The 15,026-nt window shown below is 37.5% G+C and overlaps 1 protein-coding gene across 1 annotated transcript in view; it reads left to right on the forward strand.

The window, feature by feature from the left end:
* Positions 1-15,026, forward strand: part of LOC106062946 (rhodopsin-like) — a 171,802-nt gene that overhangs the window by 97,657 nt on the left and 59,119 nt on the right. The window contains exon 4 of the mRNA XM_056021743.1: positions 355-394. The gene's annotated coding sequence lies outside the window, so the exon portion shown is untranslated. The remainder of the gene's footprint in view (positions 1-354; positions 395-15,026) is intronic.

Below are 15,026 nucleotides of genomic sequence, written 5' to 3' on the forward strand. Positions count from 1 at the left end.
ATTCATTTTCAATGACATGTTAGAAATTTAAAAAAAAAAATAGTTTAACGTGACACTAAGACCTCAAGACTTTTCATATTAAGCCATTAAACATCAAGACTTCTAAAATCAAATTCTCAAAACCTCAAGACTTCTCATACCTAGTCTTTAAACATCAATACTTCTAATATCAAATTCCCAATACCTCAAGACCTCTATATCAATTCTTTAAACATCAAATATCCGATAGCTTTATAAAATCTTCACACATATAAGCCAGTTCTCATTGCCTTACTTTTTCCTTTCGCGTTTTTCCTTTCATCGTTCTTTTTTTCTTTCGCATTTATTTACAAGACTATTTTAATTATTTTACAGCTGTGGAAAATAATTGTTCCGCCAAGTGCCGTCCTCCTGTGTAAGTAAAAGTCTATAATAACATTTACTCCCCACTCTACTTATCTGACTCTATTCCTTTCTGTTTAACGAATCTTACGTACAGTAGCATAATAGCTTTAATCTCACGTTTACAAAATAAAGAAAGTAATGGATGACTTCTAGCAAGGTTTTATTTAAATACATGTTTATTTTCTTGAATTGACAACAGACACTCTTTGAGCCTGTAAGCCAATGCCCTCCTTTATAGTTGTGTTACTATCTGTTGTTTTTTTTTATATAGGTCTTTGTTGGTCTTAACCTCATGAGAAGTCTACACAAATTTATGTAAATTCAAAAGCTTTTATTTAGTAAACTCCGCTGTCTGGTCAGTTTAAATGGTTAAGCCTTCCCTAACGCCCAGGTCTTTAATGGTCATTTGTGGTCATTCGGTCATCGGGAAGGAGTTTTCAAAGACGAAATGTCCGGGCCGCATGGGAAATGAAAAGTGATCTCCCTAGGCAGATAGGTCCGCAAATGTGTTTAATAATAGCTTTAAAAACAAACCAACAACAGACAGTACAAATAATTTCATTGGTGACGTCTGAGCAGTATTGTTGTATAAGTAGCCAATGAGAAGTCCGCTAAGACCGGTAATAGAGTTAATAGAGAAACAACAATGCTGTTAATATAATAACGACATCTTTTTTTTTTCTGGGAGAAGCTTGTTGTTTGTGAGCATAGAGATGTAATAAATGAAATTACCTTCACTCACTGAAGAATGTTAGCTTCAATGTTGTTGTTGTTGTTTTATGTATAAAACAGACCCGCGGACCCCTTTAGTCAAAACTTGCCAACCGACCTCTAGGTAAAAAAAAGATGTTAATGGGGTCTGCGTACCGCAGTATGATAAACACTGTATTAGAATACTTATTTACTTATAAAAAAAAATTTGACCTGTGACGTGGCAACGAGCTATTGGTCTAATAAATTCATAGTATTTTTCGATTTGGTCGAACGATTTCTCCCTCCCGCCTCCTGGAGATGAGATGATATAAACTGGCATTTAACTCTTTCTCTCCTAATCGACGATCCCATCGTTGATTTGAGCTCATTAAATTAAAATAATATTTAATTTAATAAACTCGACTTTGTGTTATATAAAAAGAGCATGCATTTTCCTTTAATTCTATACCAAATACAACATTTTCTGACAACAAACAACAAAGCTATTGAAGCTTACTCGTAACAGGGTAATGAAATGGTAATAAGCTGAAAGAAGAACTCCTTCGAAGAGTATAAAAAAATAATATCGGAGAGAAAAGAGTTAAACAGAATCTACCTCACAGCAAAAACACGTCTTAACACTCACACGTCTTTACATTCACGTCTTTACATTCCCACGACTTTACACTCACACGTCTTTACATTCATGTCTTTACACTCACACGTCTTTACATTCATGTCTTTACACTCACACGTCTTTACACTCACACGTCTTTATACTCACACGTCTTTACACTCACACGTCTTTACACTCACACGTCTTTACACTCACAAGTCTTTACACTCACAAGTTTTTACACTCACACGTCTTTACGCTCAAACGTCTTTACGCTCACTCGTCTGTACACTCATACGTCTGTACACTCACACGTGTTTACACTCACACGTCTTTACACTCACACATCTTTACACTCACATGTCTTTACACTCACATGTCTTTACACACACGTCTTTACGCTCACACGTCTTTACGCTCACACGTCTTAACGCTCACACGTCTTTACACTCACACGTCTTCACACTCACACGTCTTTACGCTCACGTCTTTACGCTCACATGTCTCTACACTCACACATCTTTACGCTCACACGTCTTTACGCTCACACGTCTTTACATTCAGGTCTTTACACTCACACGTCTTTAGATAGTCTCTCGTTCTTAACATTTGCATTACGACCAATCAGCTTCTATTTCGTCATGCTGAGACACACAACCACCAACCTATCGCCTAACATCTCATCATCGTCACCTAGGAAACACACACGCCCACTCTATATAACACCACACACACACACACACATTTTCTGCAATTTCGTGTGTATTGTTCTTCCCTTCAAATCGATTGCCCGCAGGCTAAAGAATGCAGTAGGTCTACTTTAAATGGCTAAGCAGATTTATCTGTGATCTACATAATTTGTCACACCTTGTACAAACAAAGCTTATGTCTACATGGGTTCCATTTCTCTTTCAACTGTCTGCGCCTCTCTTCAGCGGAAGCGTTCCTTTGGGGGTCTCAAATCAGTGCCCGGTAGCTATTGTAGGAGTTCTAAAAAATTTTTTGCGACCAGGTGTTTTCCAGTGGTCTGATGTCTGAGCTAGTCTCTAAAGCGTTTCTGTGGGGAATCTCTGTTTTTTCCTATCTCTTATCGCAGAAGTTGCGTTACAGAGCCACCCACGATAACAGAGGATCCTCGAAATAGAAAAAAAATATATGCACAAAAGTTATACACTATATTAAGACTTTCTTATTCCCCTTGCTCTTTAACGCTTCGTAAACTTGCGTACAGTAAACAAAATGTCAACTCTGTGATCTGGTTAGTAAATTATAACTGCACAGCTAAAAAATAGCACTGTACAGTAAATGAACAAACGCATAAAACTGCAATGTAATACTAGAAAAATACACTAGAAAAATGGTTAAATACTCTTTTAAAAAGAACAGCTTATAGTAAGCGTAGTTGTATCCATTGGTTTGAATCAGTCATGTAATTAAATTTGTAATAGATCTAGAATCTAGACTAACAATAATGGATCTGTGCGATTGCAGATATTTTTTTACCAATTGACTTTGTTTGGTACTATTTCATGACTGTAGCTTTCTCAATTAGCTATGATCCTTTTACGTGTCTGGACTAATTGGACATGGTTAGGGAAGAAAGGAACGTTGGGGGCGGGGGTATCTGAGTAAAGGTTACCATGATCGCTTTTTAGATGCATTTAAAAAAAAACTTGAAATGTGTTTATTTTATAGTAATTGGAAACATGGCGTCAAGATGTGCTTATCTAAATTGAAGGTTTTATAGTTATCTATTGTTAGTTTCAAACTTTAAAGCTTTCCCTATATAAATTATAAAGGGGAGTAATTCAACTTATACCACCACATCATCAAGTAAAAATTTTTCACGTTGTTCGATACCAAAGAAAATAATTGATTACCAGTAGTTAATTAATTCATTGGTTAATTATTTTATTAATTCTTGTTTTGTCAGGTAAAAGAGATAATTTAGCGAAATTTCAGCTTGATCCGAGATTGGGTGTGGGAGAAATAATGTGTACAAACTTTTTTACCAGACAGACAGACTGTTTGATATTAGCTTTGTAAAAATAAAAACCTATGAAAAAGTGAAGTTTCAAAAGCTGAAGCGCGTAGTGGCGAAGGATCATTGTCTAACCCAGGGGTTCTCAACATGTGGGTCGCGACCCCTTAGGGGTCGATTGACGATTTCCCAGGGGTCGCCAAAGACCATCGAAAAAAATAGATTGTTTTTGTATATTCACCTATTGCTGTGTGTGTGTGCGGGGGGGGGGTCGCGGCAGAGTGGGGGGTTGTAAAAAGGGGTCGCCAAGCATAAAAGGTTGAGAACCGCTGGTCTAACCTATTCCTATGGACATTGATGTTGTGAGATAGACTTCAGGGATTTCAACAAGGTCACAAGGGCGACCATTTCACAAAATACGCCTCTGTCTCGTTGAAAATTACAAGCAGAATAAAAGGTAACACCAGTGCTAAGCGGAATTTACCTCTTGGAAAGAAAAACAACATCTCAGGTAGACAAGCACACGTACAAATACGAAGCTTAACACGCACACACACATACACAATGTAACACACAATTCGATAGCAAAGCATGTGCTGGCCAGCTGTCTTCTTAAATACTTGTCTCTCTATTTGAGTCTCTCAACAACCTTTCATTGTGGACTCAGTTCTCTACCTGCCGTTTCAAACCGCCGACAGGGACCACGGTAAGAAAATAACATTTCTGTCTTGAAAGGAACAAGAGTTCCCCCAAGTCATAATAATGTCAAAAAAGTCTCTCGGGCATTAAGGGGGAGCTAACACACGCACGCACACAAAGGTCGGACGTCAATAAAACAGTAAAAGGTCGTAATAGTTGTCATTCATTTTGGCGCTCACCAAGTTTTGTTTGATCAGCTGGTTGGACTTATACTTTACAGGACATAAGCTTGTGGGGCTTTACTTGCAGGAGACCAAGGCTAGTTGGAAGTAATAATCAAAGCATAGATGATGCTCATTATTAAAAGTAGTAAAGTTCCCCTTTCAGACCTTGCTATCTATAGGGCAGTTTATGTAAAGGTCATCCGTTTCTGTGGCCCAGGGTTAACGAGGGTGTCATGTGGCCAGCACAACGATCCACCGCCTCTACCCAATTAATGTCATGAGCCCATTATAGTTGGGTGGACTCAAAGGCTTCCTAAAGTTCTCGAGATTAATCATTCTAGTCTTCACCAGGGTTCGAACCCAAAAGCCCCGGTTCGGAAGTCAAGCGTTTTACCACTCAGCCACTGCGCTATTACATAGGAAGTTGTGAAATTTTAAATTCTGTTTAAGATGATACTATTCTGTGAGTGAAATAAATAGGAGAATTGTGGTGACAGAGTTCTTGAATTTTTTGTTGTTATTACAATGATTATATCAAATCACTTTGTGTGTCTAGTAGAAAATTGTGTACACGTTATTTCTCGAATCAAGTTAAAATTAGCACAATTATTCATTGGCATAGATAAGACATGAGTCAAGAAAATATTGTATAATATTGTGTATAGCCACAATGTAACTTTGGTTGAAAGCTCCGCACTGTTGTAAGTGAGTGACCTAGGACTGACATAGGGTCATTTAATTGAACGACTACATAGGGTCATTCAATTGGACGACTACATAGGGTCGTTTAATTGAAAGGCTACATAGGGTCATTTAATTGAAAGGCTACATAGGGTCATTTAATTGAAAGGCTACATAGGGTCATTTAATTGAACGACTACATAGGGTCATTTAATTGAAAGGCTACATAGGGTCATTTAATTGAAAGGCTACATAGGATCATTTAATTGAACGACTACATAGGGTCATTTAATTGAACGACTACATAGGGTCATTTAATTGAAAGGCTACATAGGGTCATTTAATTGAACGACTACATAGGGTCATTTAATTGAAAGGCTACATAGGGTCATTTAATTGAAAGGCTACATAGGGTCATTTAATTGAACGACTACATAGGGTCATTTAATTGAAAGGCTACATAGGGTCATTTAATTGAACGACTACATAGGGTCATTTAATTGAAAGGCTACATAGGGTCATTCAATTAAACGACTACATAGGGTCATTTAATTAAACGACTACATAGGGTCATTCAATTAAACGACTACATAGGGTCATTCAATTAAACGACTACATAGGGTCATTCAATTAAACGACCACATAGGGTCATTCAATTAAACAACTACATAGGATCATTCAATTGAACGACTACATAGGGTCATTCAATTAAACGACTACGTTGGTCTCTGCGGGAAAAAAGTTGTTCAAAGAGTTAAATTCGAGTACTGCCTACACGACAATCTCTGGGTTGGACTATATTTAAATTAGGGCTTAACTTTAGAACTCATTGGTGATAAGTATGGGCGGCCCCATGCTTTACGATCACTCAAACCAGCCGCGACATTTTAAAGTAACTTTAGGTCAATACTAACAATGAAATGGAAGAAGAGTTTATATATATTCATTTCATTTGAAAGGCTGTATTTTATCATGTAAAAGAAATTCTATGTTCCAAAAGATTGTTGTTGTTTTTTTAGCTCATCTTCATCTTTGTATTCGTTCGACTATTAAGATTAACATTATTTTGAAATATAAAATATTCCAGATCTAAAATAATTCACCGAAAGCTAATTTAAAGATTTAATATACAACTCACAAAAACGAATACCAATTTTGAAAAACTTTTTGATAAACAAGCCCGTTGCTTTATGTACAAGTCACTACGAGTTATCTCTTCTCGAGGATTTGGAAAAAAAAATATTATATAGTTTTTTTTTTAAACTGTCATCGCTTGGGATGAGCGATTTTCTCATGTCTGCTTACCAGACGGCCTGTCTGCTTAAATTAAAGTAAGAGCCCATGATCTTCAGAAGCGACCTTACGACTGATGAGGTCATTCTCTTTGAGTAGTATAAGCTCAATACTAGCTAGTATCGCCCGGACCTGACTGACTGAATCAAGCTGGCTATTATGTCCACATGTTTATTTGTAGTTTTTATTCTTTGTTTTGTTTTTGGTACAAAACCTTAAGATTTATTGTTTTTTAATTTTGATTTTTTTTAAACTTCTAACGTTTGACATCTTTGAATGTTATTTTTTCTTGATTATTTTTATATAGCTCTCTCTCTCTCTCTCTATCTCTCTCTCTCTCTCTCTCTCATTTATCTAAAAGAGTTTTTCCTTTCATTTCTTTCGTCTTAAATCTGTAAAACTTTTTTTCTCTTTCTCTTCTCTTCTCTTTCTTTCTTTTCCTCCTGGACTCTAATATTCTCGCTCGCTTTGGGAAATGAATATCTCTCTTGCTGGTCATTATAAGATGAGGCCGATATTCTACATCAAAGGCGCTGGTCATTCCGGCTCTCCTCTCTACTGGACAGTGTAACTGGATTGGAACTCACTGGACAACAAAGCAGGGGAGGCTGAGGTGACTTTCTAATTATACTAATAGAGCAGAAGTAGACCAGGGGAAGGTCAGGGGTCATCCCCATGGCTACGTCCTTGAGGAGATTGGATCTGATTGGTTTATGAATATTTACTATAATCAGTTTGTGACGCTCATAGGTCGCGGGTTCAAACCCTAACGATAAAAGTCTGCTACTGATACACAAGTACTACCCAACTCAATACTATAACTCCTTATTACTTACACTGCTGACTAGAAAAGGGGAGAGAAATCGTTGTCCAATATTTAGTTTCTGTCGCTTATTAATCCCAGTAAAATAAAACCGAAATAATTTAGTATCATCCCAAGTTGTTTAACTTTGTACAGATATTTCCACCGCCAGTGTTACTCGAGCCTTAACTATGACTTTCATTCATTATATACGTCTTTTTATAGCACGGTATATTAGTGTTCCGAATTTAATTAGCAGTATTATGTTTGGATGACGTCAGTCTACGATTTCTCGGGGAATCCCGAATTGATTTTCTCTTTGCATGACGTGAAAGGGACTGTCTGGTGAATGTGTGAATGAATCGTCAGTCTTGTTAGCGTGTCAAGTTCTCTTAGTAAGTAGAATCATCAACATTCAGGTACTTAATGGAAAAAATAAGTGTTTTTCTAAGTTCTCTTAGTAAGTAGAATCATCAACATTCAGGTACTTAATGGAAAAAATAAGTGTTTTTCTAAGTTCTCTTAGTAAGTAGAATCATCAACATTCAGGTACTTAATGGAAAAAAATAAGTGTTTTTCTAAGTTCCCTTATGAAGTAGAATCATCAACATTCAGGTACTTAATGGAAAAAATAAGTGTTTTTCTAAGTTCTCTTAGTAAGTAGAATCATCAACATTCAGGTACTTAATGGAAAAAATAAGTGTTTTTCTAAGTTCTCTTAGTAAGTAGAATCATCAACATTCAGGTACTTAATGGAAAAAATAAGTGTTTTTCTAAGTTCCCTTATTAAGTAAAATCATCAACATTCAAGTACTTAGTGGAAACAAAAAAGGATCAGTACACATGTATTCTATTTAACTAAATTGGACAAAATACAGTTTATATGCAGAGTACTTCGTATGTAAACTACTGGGTTTTTTTTTTATTCGGTAATACAACGTATTCATCTCCTTTAATTTATATAGAGCCGGATTCGACCCGCGGTCCGTAGGAACCTCGCCGAGAGCAAAAGAAACGAAGCTGTCTTAGTCGGGAGAAAGAAAATGAAAACTGCCCTGTCAGCTAGCCATAAAACAGATGCCTATATATGCACAAACTGTGGTGAAATCTGCTGCTCCAGAATTGGCTAGATCAGTCACTCCAGATTCTGCCCCCGTCTCAAAACTAAGCCAAAACCATTGACTCATCTGGGCGCATCCATAGTCTTCCGAGACAAAAGGAGCCATATTGTAATGTTTAAAAAAATATATATTTATGGCCAACATATTCATCAATCATAATACACCATTAATTATCTTTGTTTCTGAAATTTCATATTCAATTGATTTGTCAGACTGCACTTTATATATTGCATATTGATTTTAAGGGGAAAAAGATTCCATATTTAATTACTGATTAGATTTTATAGAAGTAGGTCGGAAATATTTTAAGGGTTAAGGATTTTTATTTAATAAGGTTTATCTTCGAGTCTGAAGTATTTTACGTGGCTATGCAAACTACCCGTGACCTACATATTTTGCCACAAAAAAAACGCAGACAAATCCCTGTCTGCTGGTGGTCTTTGCCATCAAATTTCCTTTTGGTCTCCAATACTTATCCCGCTTCTTTTGTAAGAGCTGCGTCTTTCAGAAGCAACTAGCTGCTGGACGATCTTTTCTATACCTGTTCAGGCGAGCTGGAGCTTCAGTTGGTCTTCAAAGCATTTCCAGGAGAAACCTCTGTGACACCGACCTGGCTAAAAAAAAAAAAAAAAAAAAAAAAAGATTTCCTTTGGCCTAAGGTAGCCCCCCCGCGCAATGTAGCTATCACAAAGTAAGCAACGCCTCTACATTTATCTCACAACTCTTTCTTCCCTGGTGCTATTAGAGCATGTAATGGGTTGCCTGAGTCAGCCAGGAAAACCAGTGACTTGGCAGAATTTAAGTCATTGGTTAATATGCATGAATGAATGCATGACGCGTAGGACGTAATCATCTTCTTTTTTGAAGTAACGTCTGTATTATATAAGATAAGATAAGATCGCTAGAACATCTTTATTTATTGTGTGGGTCAATGCTAAAAGAGAAATGATTTAATTAATAAATAATCAATAATTATCTTAACGAGGTGGTGTCGCGGGAAGATGTGGCAGACAGTAGTTTGCAAGATGTGAGAGTTACCGAAGTGTAACACTTTACTGAATTCTTTTTCTCGATTGATCCATCTGTTTCTCTGATTTCCTTTGGATTTGTATTCTGCTCTTAGGATTGGTTGATTGGCTGGCTGCTCAATAGTTAGCCATACCAGTTGTAATCTCTGGCTGGTCTTAAGGAGAGGCAATAGTACGACAGCAACCATCTTACCGATGTCAGATCTTGTCATGTGATCTCCTTCACATCAGTCGCTTGGTGGAGTGTATTTACCAAAACATATTGATCATCCATTCTGAAATGTAAAACATATTGACCTTATGAAATTGATGTTTGATCCACCAAATCGAAAATAGGTCAGAGTGAATATAACAAGAAGATGTATAGATACGTCTCTGATATTCTTTTTTTTATTGTTATTGTGAGTTGTTGTTTTTTATCTTAATATGTCTTCGTGTTAGCCCATCAAATGTATAAGATAAGATACTGGTCCTTCGTACGCTTTCTTTGGCGATATCTTGTATTGAAAATTTACGTGTTTCGAATGGGAAGACAACTTGAAAGAATGGATGGGCCTGTCATTGGAAGAGATTTCTGTCCAAGGCAAAAGACAGAGAGGAATGGAGAAAGACGGTCAACGGATCGTGTGTGGTGCCCAACTGCTCAACACACTAAGGAATAGATGAGGGTGAAGATGAACTGGTGTTTGTATGAAGGTGCAAGTGTTTGTGTAGCGTGGCAACGGTGTTTGTAATGCGTTTGTAACGTGTTTGTAATGTTTTTTAAGGCTATCAATGGTGTTTGTATCTTTATTTGAATGTGTTATCAGTGGTGTTTGTATCTTTATTTGAATGTGTTATCAGTGGTGTTTGTATCTTTATTTGAATGTGTTATCAGTGGTGTTTGTATCTTTATTTGAATGTGTTATCAGTGGTGTTTGTATCTTTATTTGAATGTGTTATCAGTGGTGTTTTTATCTTTATTTGAATGTGTTATCAGTGGTGTTTGTAACTTTATTTGAATGTGTTATCAGTGGTGTTTGTAACTTTATTTGAATGTGTTATCAGTGGTGTTTGTAACTTTATTTGAATGTGTTATCAGTGGTGTTTGTATCTTTATTTGAATGTGTTATCAGTGGTGTTTGTATCTTTATTTGAATGTGTTATCAGTGGTGTTTGTAACTTTATTTGAATGTGTTATCAGTGGTGTTTGTAACTTTATTTGAATGTGTTATCAGTGGTGTTTGTAACTTTATTTGAATGTGTTATCAATGGTGTTTGTAACTTTATTTGAAGTGTTATCAGTGGTGTTTGTAACTTTATTTAAATGTGTGACGTTTTGTATTCGATTTGTCTCAGTAGTACAAAGTAAATGTGATGTATCTTCTCTGCAACCTTTTTTTTTTAATCAAAGATCTTTTAAAATTAAGTTTTTTTGTTTGAGATTGTCGTTACCTCACAATAGAAGATATTACAGAGCACATTATTTAAAACTACTTCATAGACTGATTTCTTTTTGTTTTAGAAGTACAAGAGATACAAAAACTACTACGAGAAAACTGTGGCACATAGCCACTCTGCCAAATGAAACTGTACCATATGATATATTTTTCGAGCCACATGACAATGTGACTCACGGAACTGTGTCACATGACTGTGTGACAAACGACGTGTCACACGACACTATAAAACACGACATTGTGACACATACTGTGGCCCATGAGATTGTGACAAATGACACTGTGACAGATGACACTTTGACCTATCACAAGCTTTTTAACTGAAAGACAAAAAAAGAAAAACTAGGTCCGAAGTCGTCGACCATAGAGACAAACAAATACATTGAGTGTCACTAGAACTCCAACCCCAGAGTCACCATGAGGACATTGACTTAACAGCGTTCGCATCTGTCCAGTGTCTAAGCCTGCTGGGCTGGTTTGTAAGCCTCTTTCATTGACATCATTGGGCAATACTTATGTTAGCTGTCTGTCTGTTCCTCTGTAATGTGTATTTATATCTGTCTTACAGAGTGTAATAATGTAAGGAAAGTAGCTTGGGGATCAACTCGAATCTTTATACAGGCATTATTGCAGCCACTTATGTTATAACCCCAATGGCGTAGCAATGTTGGGGGAATGGGGGAGGGGGTAGAATTGGAAAATCCAACCGAGCCCCCACATGAGGAGTCTCCGAAATCAGTGTTCGAATTTTTTTTTTTACATTAAATGTTAAATATGACGTCATTATCTCATGTCATATGTCAAAATGCAAGGGCCCCTAAAGAGGTCAAGTCCCCCCCCCCAGGCCTCTAAATGATGGCAAATTCCTGGATAACTCTAATAAACAAAGACGCTTACAATATAGACAGTTTAGATGTGATCGTACTTGGGCACACCCTGGTATAAGACAAATGAGCAATATAATATCTAACAAACGAAGCAATATTTTGTAGAGCTGTCTCACACACTCTCTTTGACGTGATCTTTTGTAGTCTCTGTTATATAACAATGAAATATTTTTTTCGGACATTCGTCCGTAATGTCAATACAACCAAAAGTAATAAACTGATATAAGACACTTGGCCGCAGTTATGTCATATGTAATGTTGAACTGAGCAATGTTTCCATTACCTACAGCAGTAAGGCACTCGGCCGACACACGTGACCTATGTGTCACGGTCCATGTCTTGTGTCGATGTCAATGAAAACGATCTTCGAAGGCTGCAATGAGCACAAGGGGAAGGAAAGCACATCGTCTGGAGTCGTCTCTGACCCGCGGGAAGTAATTTGTGCATCGCTGGCCTGGAGAAAGAGTTTACATGTAGCCTACTTTATTATGTAATTAAATAAAGAAATGAAGCAACAATGAAATAAGCTTTTTTTTTTTTTTGTTAGAAAAGGATTTGTATAAGGGGAAGAACTCCGCACTTGCAACTATATCTCTCAATAATGTAAACGTTATTCCCCTTATTCAATATCAATTGATATAAATAAATTGTTTATTTTTTAAATTTGAATCATGTTTTGTTAGATACAATAAATAATTGTTTACCGTTTCAACTTGATCCAAGAATTGGTGTGGTAGAAATAGCATATACAAACGTTTTACCAGATAGACAGAGAGAGTTGATATAAGCTTTGTAATAAGCCCCCTGAAGCGTTAGCTCTTCATAGCTGTTATGTGTAAGCAGTTCAGACCAGTGGCGTAGCTAGAGTATATGATGCCTGGTGCGGTACCTCATCTTGATGCCCCCCCCCCCCCCCCAAAAAAAAAAAAAAACAAACTAACTAATTAATAACATTGCAAAACCTTACTTTTTTTTCAAAATAATATGTAGGCCTATTCATTAATCAAATATTGTTAATTCTTTCACGACCTTAATGACCTTTCATGACCGCAGCATTATCATAGCCTTAACCCCTGCAGTCCATTATGTCTAAGCTATCCAAACGAAATTTCTCTAGAATCATCTCAGCGATTCCAGCAGCATGCTTGTCCTTTGTGTCGATGAAGTCAACAAAAGACTCACGAACCTGCACCCCGCCGCATTCTCCATGACAACATACCGTAAAATTTGGGAAATTTGATCCAGCTTTGAGATGTCATGTGTACTGTCAAAAATAATAGAGAAATATTTGGCTTGTTTTACTTGCTGTATGATTTGTTTTTTTAGCGTGATCCCCCAATATTGTAATAAATTCATTTTGTATTTGTGAAGACATGTATATATTCGATCTGGAACAAAGCTTAGTTCGAAGCACATGCTCCCTCAAGAGTGGATCGTACTTTGATAGTAATTTTACTAACTCTCCAGGTTTTCGTCTCTTGTATAATCAAATCTTGGGCCTTGTTGTCAATATTGTTCCCTACTCTCAGGAAACTTCAAGTTCCCTCCAAGCAAGCGATGACTGAATGTGAGCTCTGCTGGTCTCATGTTTTTCTATTTTCGGGGATAACCTCCACCACTCATTGAATCCATCTTTGGATTTAAATGAAGATTTGGTACTTGATCTTGTTGAGAAGAGCATGCAGGGGAAGCAAAATAATTCTTTTTTTTTTTTGGCGAATAACACATCCACTTTCTAAGAACTTTCTCGCCGTTTGACATTTGCCGGAAAAACCAAGCCTTTGAAAGCTTTCTAGCCTTTCCTTTTGCTGATTCTTGATGTCTATACGCCTCTCTGAATTGACTGTCCATACGCTGAACTGTTTCAGATCCTTGAGTGAGAAAGTGTATGCGAATATTATCTGTGATGACATCAGGCCAATCTCAAATGTCGTTCAGTCTAGAGTTTATTATCCTGCTTTCTGTATTGTTTACACTGTCTGATGGTTCAGCTTCTTCAGTATGAATTTTTTGAGGAGTGTACTAAAGACATGCTTGTGTGCTGTCCTTTAGTCTCTAGAACCTGCGGTATTGAAGTATTTTCTTCTTTTCACTATGTCGGCCTCATCCTTTTTTTCTGAATTCAATGATAACCGTCTCATCTTGCTTTGTTGCTTTTAATTGTTCAGTTAATTCATACCCATTAACAGCTCGCCTATAGTCGGTGGACTCTGGCAATGATGTGACTTGAAATTGTCTCGATGCTTCTTTAGACTTAAGAAATTTAAGAAACGCACCTCACTGCGGTCAAAGAAACTGCTTTATGCGGATGACATTGTCCTCTGGTCAACCGGCAAGAAAGCCGACCAAATACAGGCGGCATTACAAGCAGACCTCCAAACCATCTCCTCGTATTGCGACAAATGACAGATTCAGATAAACGTTGTTAAAACGACCTGGTCCCTGTTCAGCCTATGGATCGACATTCTTAAGGCTCCATTCGAGCTTCAACTCATTGGGCTGCGACTCCAACGTGAAAACACGCCAAAATATCTAGGGGTAACTCTGGATAGAAAGTTGTCAATGCTCCAGCACGTCCAGGAAGTTGAAAGAAAAGCCTCGGAGAAGTTAGCGTTACTAAGAAAGCTGGCCAGCACAAAGTGGGGTGCCAAAGCTTACATGCTACGCACATTGTACTTAGGGGCAGTCAGATCACACATTGAGTACAGCTCAAGTATATGCTAGTAAAACTGCCCTCGAATCACTCGACCGAGTACAATCACAGGCACTAAGGTTCATTTGTGCCACCTTTCGGACAAGCCCAACGAACGCTGCTGAAATCTTAACAAACGAGGCCCCTTTACATTTAAAGAGGGAGAGGGCGTTACTTACAGCCTATGAGCGCTATAAAAGGGGCGACTCTAGGCTACCCACCTCAATATTAGTGCGACAGTGGAGAGAGAGGAACCGCATAAAATGCTATCGTTCCTCCACATTGCGGCCAATTTGTCAAAATCAGCTGAGCTCTCCACTGACAGAATCTCAATTAGAATAATTAGTACTTGCTCTCCGTGGAGGAGAAGTCGGCCCCACAAATAAGCATGTCCCTTATAGGGCAAGAGGGAGCCACCAAGAGGCGATTAACACCTGCCATACTCCAAAACTTGGCATCAGCTACACTACAGTCCTACCCATCAGATGCCATTTTCTGTTATACCTATGGGACGGTAATAAGGGACCCCGATAGATCTGGATATGG

This window comes from Biomphalaria glabrata, chromosome 2 (genome assembly GCF_947242115.1).
Source record: "Biomphalaria glabrata chromosome 2, xgBioGlab47.1, whole genome shotgun sequence".
NCBI lineage: Eukaryota > Metazoa > Mollusca > Gastropoda > Planorbidae > Biomphalaria > Biomphalaria glabrata.